Below are 14,209 nucleotides of genomic sequence, written 5' to 3' on the forward strand. Positions count from 1 at the left end.
CGCCGGTTGCCAGGGCGGCGCTGCTGTGTATTATGGGATGCTGCGGCAGCGGCGGGGGAATGGCGCTGGGCGCGTGATTTTGAACGGACGCGGAGCCCGTCGCGGCGGCTGCGGTGAAGAAGCGGAGCTGAAGGAAGAGGAGGAGGTGGCGGCGGTTGGCGCTGCCCTCCGCGCGCGGGCGACACCGAGGCGGCTGGTCCAACTGCCTGGCGGTTGGGACCTCGAGGCCGCCCACAGGTGAGCGGGGGCGCCCGACAGGTCGAGAGGTGAAGCGGTCAAGAGACTGCAGAAAAGGAAAGGGGCTGGTTCTGTGGGAGGCGAGGAATGGGCGGGGGGGGGGGAGAAGACAGAAATAATAGACACACACACACCACCTCCTCCTCCATTCACACGACCAGTTTGTCTTGTCTTGTGGGCACGGTTCGCCTCAGTTTCTTTACAACGAGATCATGCTAGAAGGAGACTTTATTTAAAAAAAAAACACAAAAGTTTCTGTGCAGTTAGATGACTGTCACTCAAGTAACACCTTTGAAGCAAAATACATTTAATTTGTTTAAATGGTGCTTTTGTAGAATATGTTGGGAAACGTGTCTGTTGAGAGAAAAACTGCTTGGGGAGAAAAGACTGTTCCATCTGTAGGTGCGTTCACACACACACACACACACTAAATAATCCATTTTAATGCAATTTGCGATCATTAGATTTTACTATGCTAAATGGAAAAATCCACTTGCAAACAGTCATTGTGTGAATGCACCTTATGTCTCATTTTAAGCCTCCAGGTGAGACCTGAGGATCCCCTGGAATTACAGCTAATTTTGACACTACAGAGATCAGTTCCTCTGGAGAAAATGGATGCTTCAAAGGAAGGCAAATAGATGGGGGAAGGAGGGAGAGGTGGAAAGAAAACAACTTTAAATGTCTTCTCCAAGCTGGGCAGTGGAGGCTTCAAGAGCCACACAATATGTGAAAGAGCCACATGAGGCTCCTGAGCCACAGTTTGCCCAGCCCTGCTATAGTGCATCATCTTCTTGCATTGTTGTTATCTTCCTTGTAAGATGTTGCGCCTGTGAAAGGTGACTTTGAAAAAAAAATCCAAAACACTTGGTTAGAGGCATTTGTGTGCTGTAGAAGGAAGATGAAGACTTTAGGCCCATCCAAAGAGCGCAAACATATCCAAGTAGCATAAACACCTTTGGTTACACCCTTCTAAATTTTAGCCTACCTGCCTGACAGACAACTAGGCAGCGGGGAGGGAGGTGGAGCCCAGGGTGTGAATGTGGCTGAATGGCAGATGGACATTAGTGTCACTGGCTAAGGTTTCTGTTGTGTGGAAGTAGGAATACAGATTACATGCAAACAGGTTCTGGTGTCCTTTCTTGCAATATGTTGATGTGTGTATAGTTGCTTTTAAGTTGGGAGTCCCCTGCTTGAAAGGAAGATTCTCTAAGGTGAAAGAACACAGAAATTAAACGTTTGTGCTTATATGATGGAAGGATGGGAATAATTAAAATCATTTAAAAGTGTAATGAGAGCATTGGATATTTATTTTCTTTGTCAAATAGGTACCCTACTTTTCAACTCTCTTCAGGGTCACTAAAGCCCTGGTCTAAGCCTGAGTAGTTTCTGTACAATCATACGGTTGTCATTTAAGTAGCATCTCAGCTTATGCAGTTTCTGTGCGGTTATATGATTGTCACTTAAGTAGCATCTTCAAATGTTTATAATAGGCATGTTGTGAGTCTTGTGACATTCATTTCTCCTGTCTCAAACATAATATGTTTCATTGGTGTTGTCTGTTTTTACTGTGAAAGAATCATAGGATAATTCTATTAAGATAAAATTCTCTTTAATGCATGGCAATATAAAAAATGCAGCGATTTAACATAGTTATAGTCTTTCATGCTGTCAATTGACTTGCTTGTGGCCAATGTAAATGAGATTGCTGGGATGTTATGGGTTTTTAATATTCATTTTCCTATAAGGAAATTCAGTAGTGAAATCAACAAGCTGGTGCATTGTCATTGCTGAATATAGTGTCATTTGTGTATGTTTTCTTGTCAGGAGGCTAAGATAGCTTGTTGAGCCTGATTTGTAAGAAAATGGTTTCTGCTATGTGCTGCTTAATTTGGTTATCTCTCATCTTAATGGCTGTCATTTATTTTGTTTAAATAGTGCGTTGATTTTGTGCAGTACATATTGTTTTAGAGACATAGACTACACTGCTATTTTTCCTGTATAGAAAAGCTCAAGCAAGTTCTTTATTTTTTGTTAACTGAACAAGATCCTGATTTGCAAGTGTTTATATACACAAATTACTTTGAAACCAGTGAGATAAAAGTACCTTCAGAATGTGTTCATTTCTTCACAAACTCCATCATTAGAAGAATTTTTCTGAGCACTGTGTCTTATAGTACGTATGAAATGAAGTTACTTTCACCTTCATTAGCTTTCTAATGTCACTCTAGTAAGTGCTTTATTTGTTGATCATGGGAAAAATTCAAAGGAATGCTGTAGAAAGGGCAGAACACATTTATCAGTGAGGTTCAGTTTGTAACGAAATGCCACAAAATGGATTCTGCAGATGCACAAATCAGTGTCCTCACTGAGACTGCTGTAGCAGGATTAGCACCAGTTAACATCTACTGAAATTATTAACATTGATAATATCCCTGCAGCTTGATGTGGGATCTCTCTGATCTGCACTGTTCTGTTTTGCTAAGTTCTGACTGCACAGATCTTCCCAGAGGCTGCATTCTGCGATGCATGGAAGGATTCAACAGAACAGTTATGTGGCTGAAAGCTATGGTTTATATGCAGGATGCAACACCATGCCTAATTCTGATACAGTAGAGACCAGAATAAATCCTTCCAGTGTTTTTACTTCTATTGTGGGAGTGTCTTGCTTTTAAAAGCATGTAAGTGAATCTAGCCTGTAATGTGGGAAATAGCTGCTATAGGAGTAGAATGTACGATCATAATCAAATTAAGGTATCTAGACTCTTTTGCTATTGTGCAGCATCAAGCACCTATATAAACTTTAGTTCATTGTTTTTCCACTATTGTCTCTCTCACCCAATTGCAAAATAGATTTACAGTTTTGACCAAGTAACTGGTTGAAATAGTGCTTGTGGGAATCTTAGAATCCATTTTATGGTGGTTGAAATTAGTGGAATAGCCTTCCACGCAAGAGTGTTTGGGTTGTCACCATAACTACCTGTGCAGTCCTAAACAGGGTTACACTCTTCTAAATCCATTAGTCAGTGGGCTTAAAAGGATGTAATTTTGCTCAGGATGCCTGCTCTTTTAAAATGGGAAATAAATGTACATGATTTTGTCTAGTGGTATAGCCCCTTTCCCCATCAGCTTTGTACACTACAGTATTTTCAGAGATTGGTCGTGTGTACAGTAGGTTTGTGTTAATTTCAAGATTTCCCTTTGCTTCCAAAATGTGGTTGGTTAGAAATGCTATCTCTACTCTTCTCCACCCCCCAATATATTGAAATGTTATCAGAGATTGGATATGGTATGGTCTCAGCATGAGCACTTCCTGTGTTGTCATATACCAACCACCTTGTCTGCCTGCAGAATCTCATTCTGCAGTAAACTAGTCAGCTTTTAAGGTGCAACGGGACTAGTCTTGCTGGCACAGACCAGCACATTCCAGGTTTGGAATTAACTCTGTCTTGTCGCTGGATTTTCCTCTCCTCTTTTCCAGGGGAAGAGACAGAGACGTGTCGCTGTTTCGTCACCTGGCAAACTTTGTGCTTTTTTATCCTCTCCTGTCAGCTGTAGCATAGTCCCTCCCTCCTTCCCCTTGCTCGTGAGTGCATATCAAAGATGGGGGAAGGCTTTCTTCCAGTGGGAGGGACTCAGTCGGGCAATCGGGGAGGAGGCTGAGGTTGTTGATGAGCTGGGATATGATGGTGATGACGAAGTGAAAATGGCGGATCTTTCGAAATACTATCCCGGCCCCTGACATACCAGAGACAGCAGCTCAACAACCCGAGGAGGTTGCCCCCTCCCCCGCCTGCTGCTGCTAGAAACCTCCCTCTCTCGCTTCCTCCTGCTCTTGACCCAGCCTCCTTCCAGCTATTGAAATCACTTCAAGGGGGAAAAGCCCCCTCCTTCTCCCAAGCTGGAACTTAACAGGACTGGATGACTGCGCCCCAGAGAGAGGGTGAGACCCGCACCAGGGCCTGGGCTAAAGTAGATTAGGCTGTGTGTAAATAACACTTGTATCCTGCTTGTGTGGGAAGGCAGGTGTTCTGGGATCTAACAGTAATACATGAGCTGTTTGGAAAGAACGGTGTATTTTGGTGCTGTTGAGGCCTAATTTGTTTTCCAAGGTCTAATGCAGGAATGTTGCCAGGATTTCTGACTTAGGGTTTGGATGGTATATTGAACTTGGTGAGAGAGAGCATGCTTGGGAATATAAGGTACTAAACTTAATGTTGCTCGCTTAGCAAGGGGAGAGCAGAGTACAGTGAAGAATAGCACTGTGTTGAACTGTTTAAGGGGCACTGGTGACCTTGATTGCATTCATTATTTAAGTATTAAGTCTTAGTTATATTTTTAATAACAGTTTGACTGTTGGGGTGGTTTGTGAATTATATCATCACAGGTTTAAGAACTGAGTACGCTACAGATAAATCATGAGTTGTAAGTCTGTGGCATTTAACCTTTGAAAAGTTAACTGTTGTAGCAGTGAATGTGTAGAAAAAGTATGTAATTGCATAAATTCTGAGGAAGCAAGCAATAACTCATGAAAGTGCATACTCCACCAAAAATTTTGTTAGTCTTCAAGTTGCTACTGGACATTGGTCTTTTCTACTATGTAAATAAGAGAGTTCCTTAAAACACCCTATTTATTCTTTAAAAGGTATAAAAGAATATCTTTTTATGTGCAATGTGTACATTGATTACTGCAGAGGATAGCTAGCATTTCTAGCTGTAATGATCGGATTATACGTTAAAGAAGTTACACCGATTATACTGTCTGTTCTGTATTAAACATACTTGCTCAGTCAAGACCCTACAATGCATCAAACAATCCAATATTCTTTATTTCATTTCAGCACTGGGACCACTTTTTGAAATAATATTCACTTTTCTTTCCACTTCAGTGAACCGAGTGTTTTTATCCAAAAATTGCCTTGTGAATAATGCTTTGGTGAAAAGGCATTATCTCTTATAACAAAAGTGCAGACAAAGGATTTTCTATATATTGAGATTCTTGGATGTGAAGCTATTTTAGTTTTGGGAAGCTTTATATTGGGAAAGTATTAAAGTCCAAGTGGGAGACACACAAGGAATTGCAGGGGGTGGGGCTCAACCCTCGCAGCTGGTCATGCTCTCCAGCCTATCTACATTTTCCCTCCCCATCAAATCCCTATATTTGCATTTTTCCTCCCCATCACAACTCCTTTTCTGGTTGGTTCCTTTCTTCCCTCCCACCCACCTGCTACTTTCTTTCCCTCCTTTCCTTACCTCTTTGCTGCTTTTCCTGCAGTCTTGACTCTTTCTGGTCCTGTACCTACCTTTGCTTCTTTTTTTCTTTCCTATCAGGCCCTCCCTGTCATCTTTCTTGTCAGCCTGCTCACTGCTTCTTTCATCTGCAGTGTCAAGTGAAGCTACAATGGCCGTTTTGGATAACCATAAAAAATGGTTGCCAACATCTCATGAAGAAATCCTTTGAGATTTTGATATTTAAAACTCATGTTTAAATTCTGTTTTTATGGTTTAAAATTTTTATGCAACCTTAGGGTTTCTCCCAAGTTTGTATAAAGATCTCCCTCTGTTCTTGACCCTGATTTACTAGTGTAATGATCTGTGACTGTGTCTGTAGCTATGTTCAGAATTCACATCCCCCAGTTGTTGGGCTGCCCTCCTCTGGCCTTATGCTTAGTTCTCTGCCCCTCAGCCACTGACCATGTGTACCAGATGACCTTTAAATACTATCCTAGACTGACCATGTCCTCTCCCTGTTTTCTGCCACACCCTCTCTCCCAATAGTGGCTGATGTTACAATCCAGCCCCACCCATTTGAGTGGTGCTTGGCCATCCTCAGCCCAGGGGGCAGCTTGCAGTTGGAGCTTTTATACCAGCATTCCCCTGGAGAGTCTGCCCTAACGTTTGGGTCTCTGGCCTGAGGGGCCTCCCCCTTCCGGTCAACTTCAGGCTCAGCCCTCCTCTGATCACACTTGGCCATACCATACTTTTAAATGAAAACTAATGCCCGATTTTTGAATGTATTTATTTCTCTTTATATCCCGCCCTCCCCGCCGAAGCAGGCTCAGGGCGGCCAACAGGCAAGTTTGAATACATAAAACCAATTAAAACTATAAGTGCAGCTACAACTTTAAAACATTTAAAACAGCAAATACAATAGCATTAAGTAATTATTCACATATTGGCAGTGCACCAATCTTTCCATTATGATTTCCATCATAATCAAATATCCAGATATAGTTCAGATCTAGAGACGGGCTCTTAAAAGACAATTCAGTTTGTCCAACTTGATAACATTTCACATGTGACCAGACAGGTGTCCCAGAATTTAACAATCAAAGGCTTGGTAGAAGAGCTCTATCTTACAGGCCCTGCAGAACTGCAAAAGATCCCGCAGGGCCCTAACCTCTTCAGGGAGCTTGTTCAACCAGTGTGGGGCTGCAACTGAGAAGGCCCTTGCTTGGATTGCAGCTAACCTGGCTTCTCTAGGGCCAAGGATTGAAAGGAGATTTTGGGATCCAGACCATAGTACTCTCTGGGGAACATATGGGGAAAGGTGGTCCTGTAGGTATGCAGATAGTAGTAATCTTGAGAATGAGCTGGCAAAAGGTTTAAAAATAGATCCACTCCTCCTTGCTCATTAAAACATACTGAGATTTTGAGGGAATTCATTATAAGATGAGTACAACTTTCTTTCTATGAAACTTGTGAAAATCTAGATTTTTTTGATTTTGCAAGCTACCTTTAGTTCTGTGGCTCCATGAATGAGGTGGGTTTAATTACCGAAAAGGCTATTACACTCTTAAAGTAAACTATTCATTAGTTGCTTCACTTGGCATTGTGTATTTAGCCAAGCCTACTACCGTGAGGGTACCACCAGTTACATGGAGGTATTTAGTGGATATTCATATGGAGACATTCTTTGCTCTAACAAAGATGAATTTGTCCTATTTTGGTTTTAATATGATCTTGGCATCACCTTACATCAAACTTCATTTGCCGCATTGTTGCTCATTCAGCCAGTTTAGAGAGAACTTCTGTAGCGCTTTACAATCTGCCTTGGTTTTCATTGTCATGAATAATTTTGTATCATCTGCAAACTTGGCGACTACACTACTCACTCCCAATCCCAAATAATTTATGCAAAAGTTAAATGGCACTCGACCCAACAATGATCATTGTGGAACCCCACTGTTTACTTCACTCCATTGTGGCAATTGTCCATTTACTCCTACTTTCTTCTTCCTGCCATTTAACTAATTTTTAATCCATCCCATGATCAGTGAAGTAGTGTGTTTGCCCATGAGAGCTTATACCTTGAAAAAAACTTTGTTGAACTTAAAGGTGCCACTGGACTCATCAGCCTTATCCGCATGCTTGTTAACCTGATCAAAAAACTACAAGAAATGAGGCATGACTTCCATTTGCAGCAGCTATGTGATTTTCCCCTGAGCAGACTTTGTTCCTCAGCATGCTTATTAATTCTGCCTTTAATATTACCTATACGTTAGACTGGGGAATGCTAAAAGAAAGCGTATTTCTTGAATGGATAGTATTTTCTATCTGCAGTCCTCTAGATCTGCATCCCAAATAGTAACCAAGTATTGTTTATCAAATGAATGTAGCCATACTTTGTGCAAGAGTCTTGGATATTATCTAGACTCCTCCATATATAGCTCTAGAACAACAGAGTTTTCTAGCAAATGAAGAAAAATGTCATGTGTTTGTGAAGGGTTTCCTGAACTAACATTAAACAGCTCTGCAATTGTGTCAAAGTGTGCCATATTTGCATCATGCAGCTTGGCACAGCTGGTCTTTCAAAATGCAGAGGGCTCCCCCCCCCCTATTTTTAGTGGCAACCACCCCAGTTCTCTCCCTTTCCTGTAAAACACTATGTGCTATAGTACAAAGGGGCTGTGGCTAAGTGGTAGAGCGTCTGCTTGGCATGTAGAAGGTCCCATGTTCAATCCCCAGCATCTCCACTTGAAAAGGACAAGGCTGTAGGTGATATGAAAGACCTCAGCCTGAGAACCTGGAGAGCTGCTGCCAGTGAGTAGACAACACTGACCTTGATGAACCAAGGGTCTAATTGAGTGTGCTATAATAGCAGAATATATGACTGGGCTATATAGAGGGTACAGAGTGCTTATAATATGGCCTCTGTGGAAGAACATTCTTTCCTGCTACAATAATCAGTAGCATGACTGGTTATTTCACTTTGTGCATATGTCAGTCAATAAGTAGTTACATGAGGTACTGTTGAAAAGTGCTGGCCATTAATGGATCACTTCATAAATGTATTTCTAGCTAAAATATGTGTAATATTCATATCTAATTCCATCCTCATTGCCTGTAAATAGGTAGAAGTATTCCCCTGATTCTGCTTAGATCTTCTTGGAAAGGTGCACAAACATGTAATCTTTGGTGTAATTCTCTCCACCATTTTTGGTGGATTCTCTCTACGAATCAACACATTTATTCTTATTTTATTTATTTTATCTGATTTGTATCCTGCCCTCCCCCCACAAGTGGACTCAAGGTGGGTCATAACAAAATAATATACAGATAAAAATTATACATAACACAGTATAAAATCTATAAAATCCAATAACTTAAAACATGATGGCAAGCTAGAACAAAACAAGCTCCTAGGTGCATGCTGTATATTTTCTACTAATATAAAGGTATACTTTACTTCTAATAGACAATTGGAAGGTTTTGTTGATCCATCAGCAAGTATCATCCACTCAGATACCGTGATAAAATATTTTACAGAAACATGAATATTTTTATTTTATTTTATATATGTTGTTTACATAAACATAAATTGGACCATCTCAAATATGTTGAGAGCCCACATTGTGCAGGGAATCCGCAACCTCAACATAATTGTCATTGCATACTTCTAAAAGATATCTTTTGTCATAAAATGCACAGGCATGCATTCTTGTTTAAAACAATTTTATTTAGTAACATATGGTAACAATATCTATTTCTTGCATCATTAATAACTTCTTTTTATCTATCCCATATATTACTTTCTAACCATCCTTCCCCCTTCATGTTTTTTACATTTCCAACATCTATCTGGCATCTTATTGTTCATCTTTGCCAACTTTTTAGGAGTCATATACCATCTATACATCATTTTAAAACAGTTCTCTTTAATACTATGACATGTCGAAAGCTTTATAGAATTCTTCCACAAATATTCCCAAGTTTCCATCTTATTTCTTTATTTACATTAATTGCCCACTTAATCATTTGAGATTTCACTACTTCATCTTCCGTAGACCATTTTAAGAGTAATTTATATAATTTTGAAATTAATTTTTCATTGTCTCCAAGCAGAACTTTTTCCATTTCTGTTTGCTCTTTTCTTATTCCTTCAGTTTTAATATCATTTTCCACCAAGCTCTTTATTTGTTGCATTTGGAACCAATCATATTTATTATTCAGCTCTTCAGCAGTTTTCAATTCTATTTTGCCACTTTGTATTTTTAATAGTTGATTATATGACAACCACTTTTCTTCGCCCGTCTCAGCTGTTATTTTTATTACTTCTGCTGGCACTATCCATAACGGTTTTCTCTCATCCCCATATTTCTTATATTTCATCCATGTATTTAGCAAATTGTTTCTTATATAATGGTGAGAGAAAAAACCATCCATCTTTTTTCCCCCATAGTACATATAAGCGTGCCAGCCAAATTTATTTCCATGATCTTCCAACGCTGAGTTTTTTGTTTAACAGAGTCACCCATTCTTTTATCCACACTAAACAAACTGCTTCATGATATAGTTTTAAATCTGGTAATTGGAATCCTCCTCTCTCTTTTGCATCTGTTAAAATTTTCATTTTGATCCTTGGTTTCTTCCCAGCCCACACAAACTCTGAAATTTTCCTTTGCCATTTATTAAATTGTTTACTATCTTTCACAATCAGAATAGTTTGAAACAAATACATTATTCTTGGCAGAATATTCATCTTAATTGCAGCTATTCTGCCAAGCAATGACAAATTAAGTTTATTCCATTTTATCATATCTTCATCCATTTTATGCCATAGTTTCTCATAATTGTTTTTAAACAAATCAATATTCTTCATTGTTATCTCCACACCCAAATATTTTACCTTAGAGATAACTTCACAACCCGTTAGCTTCTGCAGTTTATTTGTTTGCTTACTTGCATATTTTTACATAGAAGTTTTGATTTTTCTTTATTAATATAAAGTCCCACCAGTTCTCCATATTCTTTTATTTTAACTAACAATAAAGGTGTTACTTGTATAGGATTTTCATTTATAAACATTATATCATCTGCAAATGCCCTATATTTATACGTAAATCCTTTTACTTTTAATCCTATTTCTTTGTCTTCTTGGATTTGCATCAGTAAGATTTCAAGAGTCATTATAAACACAGTGGGGAAAGCGGACAGCCTTGTCTTGTACCTTTGCCAATTGTCATATTTTCTGTAAGGTCTGCATTTATACACAGCCTTGCACGTTGTTCAGTATATGTTGCTTTTATCATCTTTATAAAGTTTCCCCCCAACTCTGTTTTCTCCATTACTGCAAACATAAAGTCCCAGTTTAAATTATCAAATGCTTTCTCTGCATCCGCAAAGAATAATGCAACTTCCTTTTCTGGATGCCTTTGATAATATTCCACAATATTTAAAACAGTTCTAATATTGTCTCTTATCTGCCTTTTGGGAAGAAACCCCACTTCATCCTCCTTTATAAAATTTATCAAATAATGTTTAAGCCGTTCTGCCAATATTCTTGTATATATTTTATAATCATTATATAATAGTGAAATTGGTCTATAATTTTTTACATTCGTGACATCTCTATCTTCTTTTGGAATCAACGAAATAACATCTTCCTTCCATGTATTTGGTATTGTCCCTTTTATTCTTATAATGTTCATCAATTTCTGAAGTTTCGGTATTAATTCCTCTTTGAAGATTTAAAAAAAATAGCTGTATATCCATCTGGCCCAGGTGCCTTTCCATTTTCCATTGCATTAATCGCTGCTTCAATTTCTGTTTTTTCAATTGGATAATTCAAAACTTTTTTCATATTTTCTGTTAAGGGTACTATTTTAATATTTTGTAAATACATTTCCATTTTTTCTTTATTTTAACACCATTGAATAATTTGGCATAGTACTTAAAGAATTCTCTTTTTGTTCCTTCCTGATCTACCAACTCTCTGCCATCAACCACAATTTTATTAATAATTTTACTTTCTCTCTTTTTTTTAGTTGCCAGGCCAAATACTTTCCAGGTTTATTTGCTCCCTCAAAAGATTTCTGCTGTAATCTTTTCAGATTCCATTCCAGTTCTTTATTTAACAAATGTCTCATTTGTGTTTGTAATATTGTAATCTCCCTCATAATTTTCTTTTTCCCTGGTCTTTTTCTCAGTTCCCCTTCTTTTTTTTATTTCATTTTGAATGTCCAACATCTGTTTTTCTTTTGCCCTCTTATCTTTATTATTCAATGTAATCAATGTTCCTCTCATTACTGCTTTATAAGCATCCCACACTGCTTTATAAGCATCCCCAATTCTATATCTTCTTTATTGTTTATTTGGAAGAAAACTTTAGTTTTATTTTCTAGAGATGTCACTATTTGTTTATTCTGTAGTAAATCTTCATTTAATCTCCATCTTCTTGACTTTTTAGACAATTTTGTAATCCACAATATTTGGTTATGATCAGCCCCGATTTTAGGTAAAAATCCCTGTTTTCTTTGTTATAAGGCCTAAATCCTTAGTGCCCCACAACATGTTAATTCTGGAAAAAGCATTTTGTCTTGCTGAAAAAAAGGTATAGTCCCGTACTTCAGGGTTAAATTTTCTCCATATATCTTCCAGGTTTTCTTGTTTGACCAATTAAAAAAAAGACTGGCAATTTTCCTTCATTATTTTTTTCCCCAGACCTATCCAGTGTATTCTGGATTGTTCCATTAAAATCCCCCATTATCAAAACTTGATCATATGTCACTTCATCAAATTGTTGTATAATGTTTTTTTTTTTAAAGCATCCTTTGCTCCATTTGGTGCATACAGTCCCAATAACAACGTTTTTTTTTTCATTTAATATTATTTCTACTGCTACAAATCTTCCATTTTTATCTTTAAACACTAATTTCGGCTCCAATTCTTGTTTAATATAAAAAATCACTCCCCTTTTCTTCTGTTCAGCCAATGAATGAAATTCTAGTCCCAATTGCTTATTCTATAAACATTTATAATCCTTTTATTTGATATGTGCTTCTTATAAACAAATTATATTACAATTTTGCTTTTTAATCCAATGAAACGTTGCCTTTCTTTTTTGTGATGAATTTAGTCCATTTACATTCCAAGATAATAATTTGTAATCCATCATGGTGCAAATTCTTTATGTTCTTAACAAAATCTACGCAGTTCCTGTGTGTTTGTAATTGTAATCCTTTTTCCTTGAAGTTCAAAGCTCAAACTTTCAGGTATTATCCACCTATACCTCATTTCATTGTCCCGTAATTTTTCTGTCAGTTTTTTGTATGTGCTTCTGTCATTTATCACTTGTCTTGGCAACTCGTTCATAATTCTTACTCTGCCGCCTCCCACTATCAATGTCTTTTCAAAGTTTTTATTCATGATCTTTCCCACCATTTCTTTTGTCATATATCTTATATCCACATCTCTTGGTAGATTTTGTTTTTTTGCATAAAGTGAGTTCACTCTATACATATAGTCATACATATTTCTAGTCCCTTCAGGATCTTCCTCCAAAAATTCCGCAATTATTTTATTATTTTATTATCAGTTTCTTCATCCTCAGGTACTCTTCTCAGACGTATCTGGGTCTCCATCAATTTGCAGTCATGAATTGCCACTTTTTCTTGTATTTTTAACAAGGTGGAATCATGTACTTTCACTCTCCCTTCCACCTCTTGCACTTTCTTTGATGTTACCACAGTCTCATATCTGAGATCTGGTTTTTTTTAGCTCTTCAATATCTTTTCTAATTTCTTTTTTGGAAGCAGTTACCATCTTCTTCATTCCTTTCATTATCCTGGCTTCTATTGCATCTAATTGGTCCTGCATTTTCTCCAGTGAAGCAGTCCTTGCTCGGGTTTGCTTGTGGTCTGACATGTAAAAACACCTAAAATTTTGACCTCACCAAATTAAATTTCAACTATCAGGTTTAAAAGAGTGAAGCTTGCTTTCTTCAATAAGCCTAATTTCACCATCCTCAGAGCCTCCTGGGCTCAGATATTAATTTTTAAAGTTTTTATTTTCTCCAAAATGGCGGTCGCGACTTTCTGCCTCACTTTAAAAAAAAATTTTTCTCTAGAGGCTTCTAAAATAATTATTAACAATAATGTCCAATAGCATTTACCTTATAAATGTCACCTCTGTCGGCTCCCCAATTTTTAATGTCCCGAACACTTTAAAAATTTTATTTATACTTTAGCCTCCTTGCAATGGCCGCCGATGTTTCTCTATGATATTATAGTCCTAGAGTAGGCTGGCTGCTTTGATGATTTCCCTTTTCCATCCAATGCTTCCTGCTTTACTTGCCACCAAATCCCGTTTTCGCTGGTAGAGAGATCTCACGATACTTGACGTATTTCCTGTGTTGACTGTGGGAGCTGCAATTCTATGACGATGGGGCCTTTTCTCAAAAACCGCAAGTAGACCAAACAATAAATTCCTTTCCACTTTTTAGTACTGTCCTTTAAATTTACAAAGTCCAAATTTCGCCCCTTCTTCGCTTCTTCTTCCAAGCTTTCTAGATTTCAATTTCCCACCTTCTGATTTTATTTTGTTTAACTTTAATTAGTCCCGGAATGAAAGATAGCGATCTGTACCTTTTCTGTAGTTATCCAGATCAACACTGGTCTTGTATAGCTTTAGATGTTTAGTAGTATCAAAGAAGATTAGGATCCTGTTGAGCTTGTCAAATAAATGACTCTGG

The 14,209-nt window shown here is 38.0% G+C and overlaps 1 protein-coding gene across 3 annotated transcripts in view; it reads left to right on the forward strand.

The window, feature by feature from the left end:
- The first annotated feature begins 102 nt into the window (after window positions 1-102).
- LIN54 (lin-54 DREAM MuvB core complex component) overlaps window positions 103-14,209 on the forward strand; it is a 55,713-nt gene continuing 41,606 nt past the window's right edge. For 2 of the 3 annotated variants that reach the window (XM_060247108.1, XM_060247110.1), the window contains exon 1: window positions 103-237. The gene's annotated coding sequence lies outside the window, so the exon portion shown is untranslated. The remainder of the gene's footprint in view (window positions 238-14,209) is intronic. The other variant, XM_060247109.1, reaches the window with a different exon arrangement.

This window comes from Heteronotia binoei, chromosome 9 (assembly GCF_032191835.1).
Source record: "Heteronotia binoei isolate CCM8104 ecotype False Entrance Well chromosome 9, APGP_CSIRO_Hbin_v1, whole genome shotgun sequence".
Lineage (NCBI taxonomy): Eukaryota > Metazoa > Chordata > Lepidosauria > Squamata > Gekkonidae > Heteronotia > Heteronotia binoei.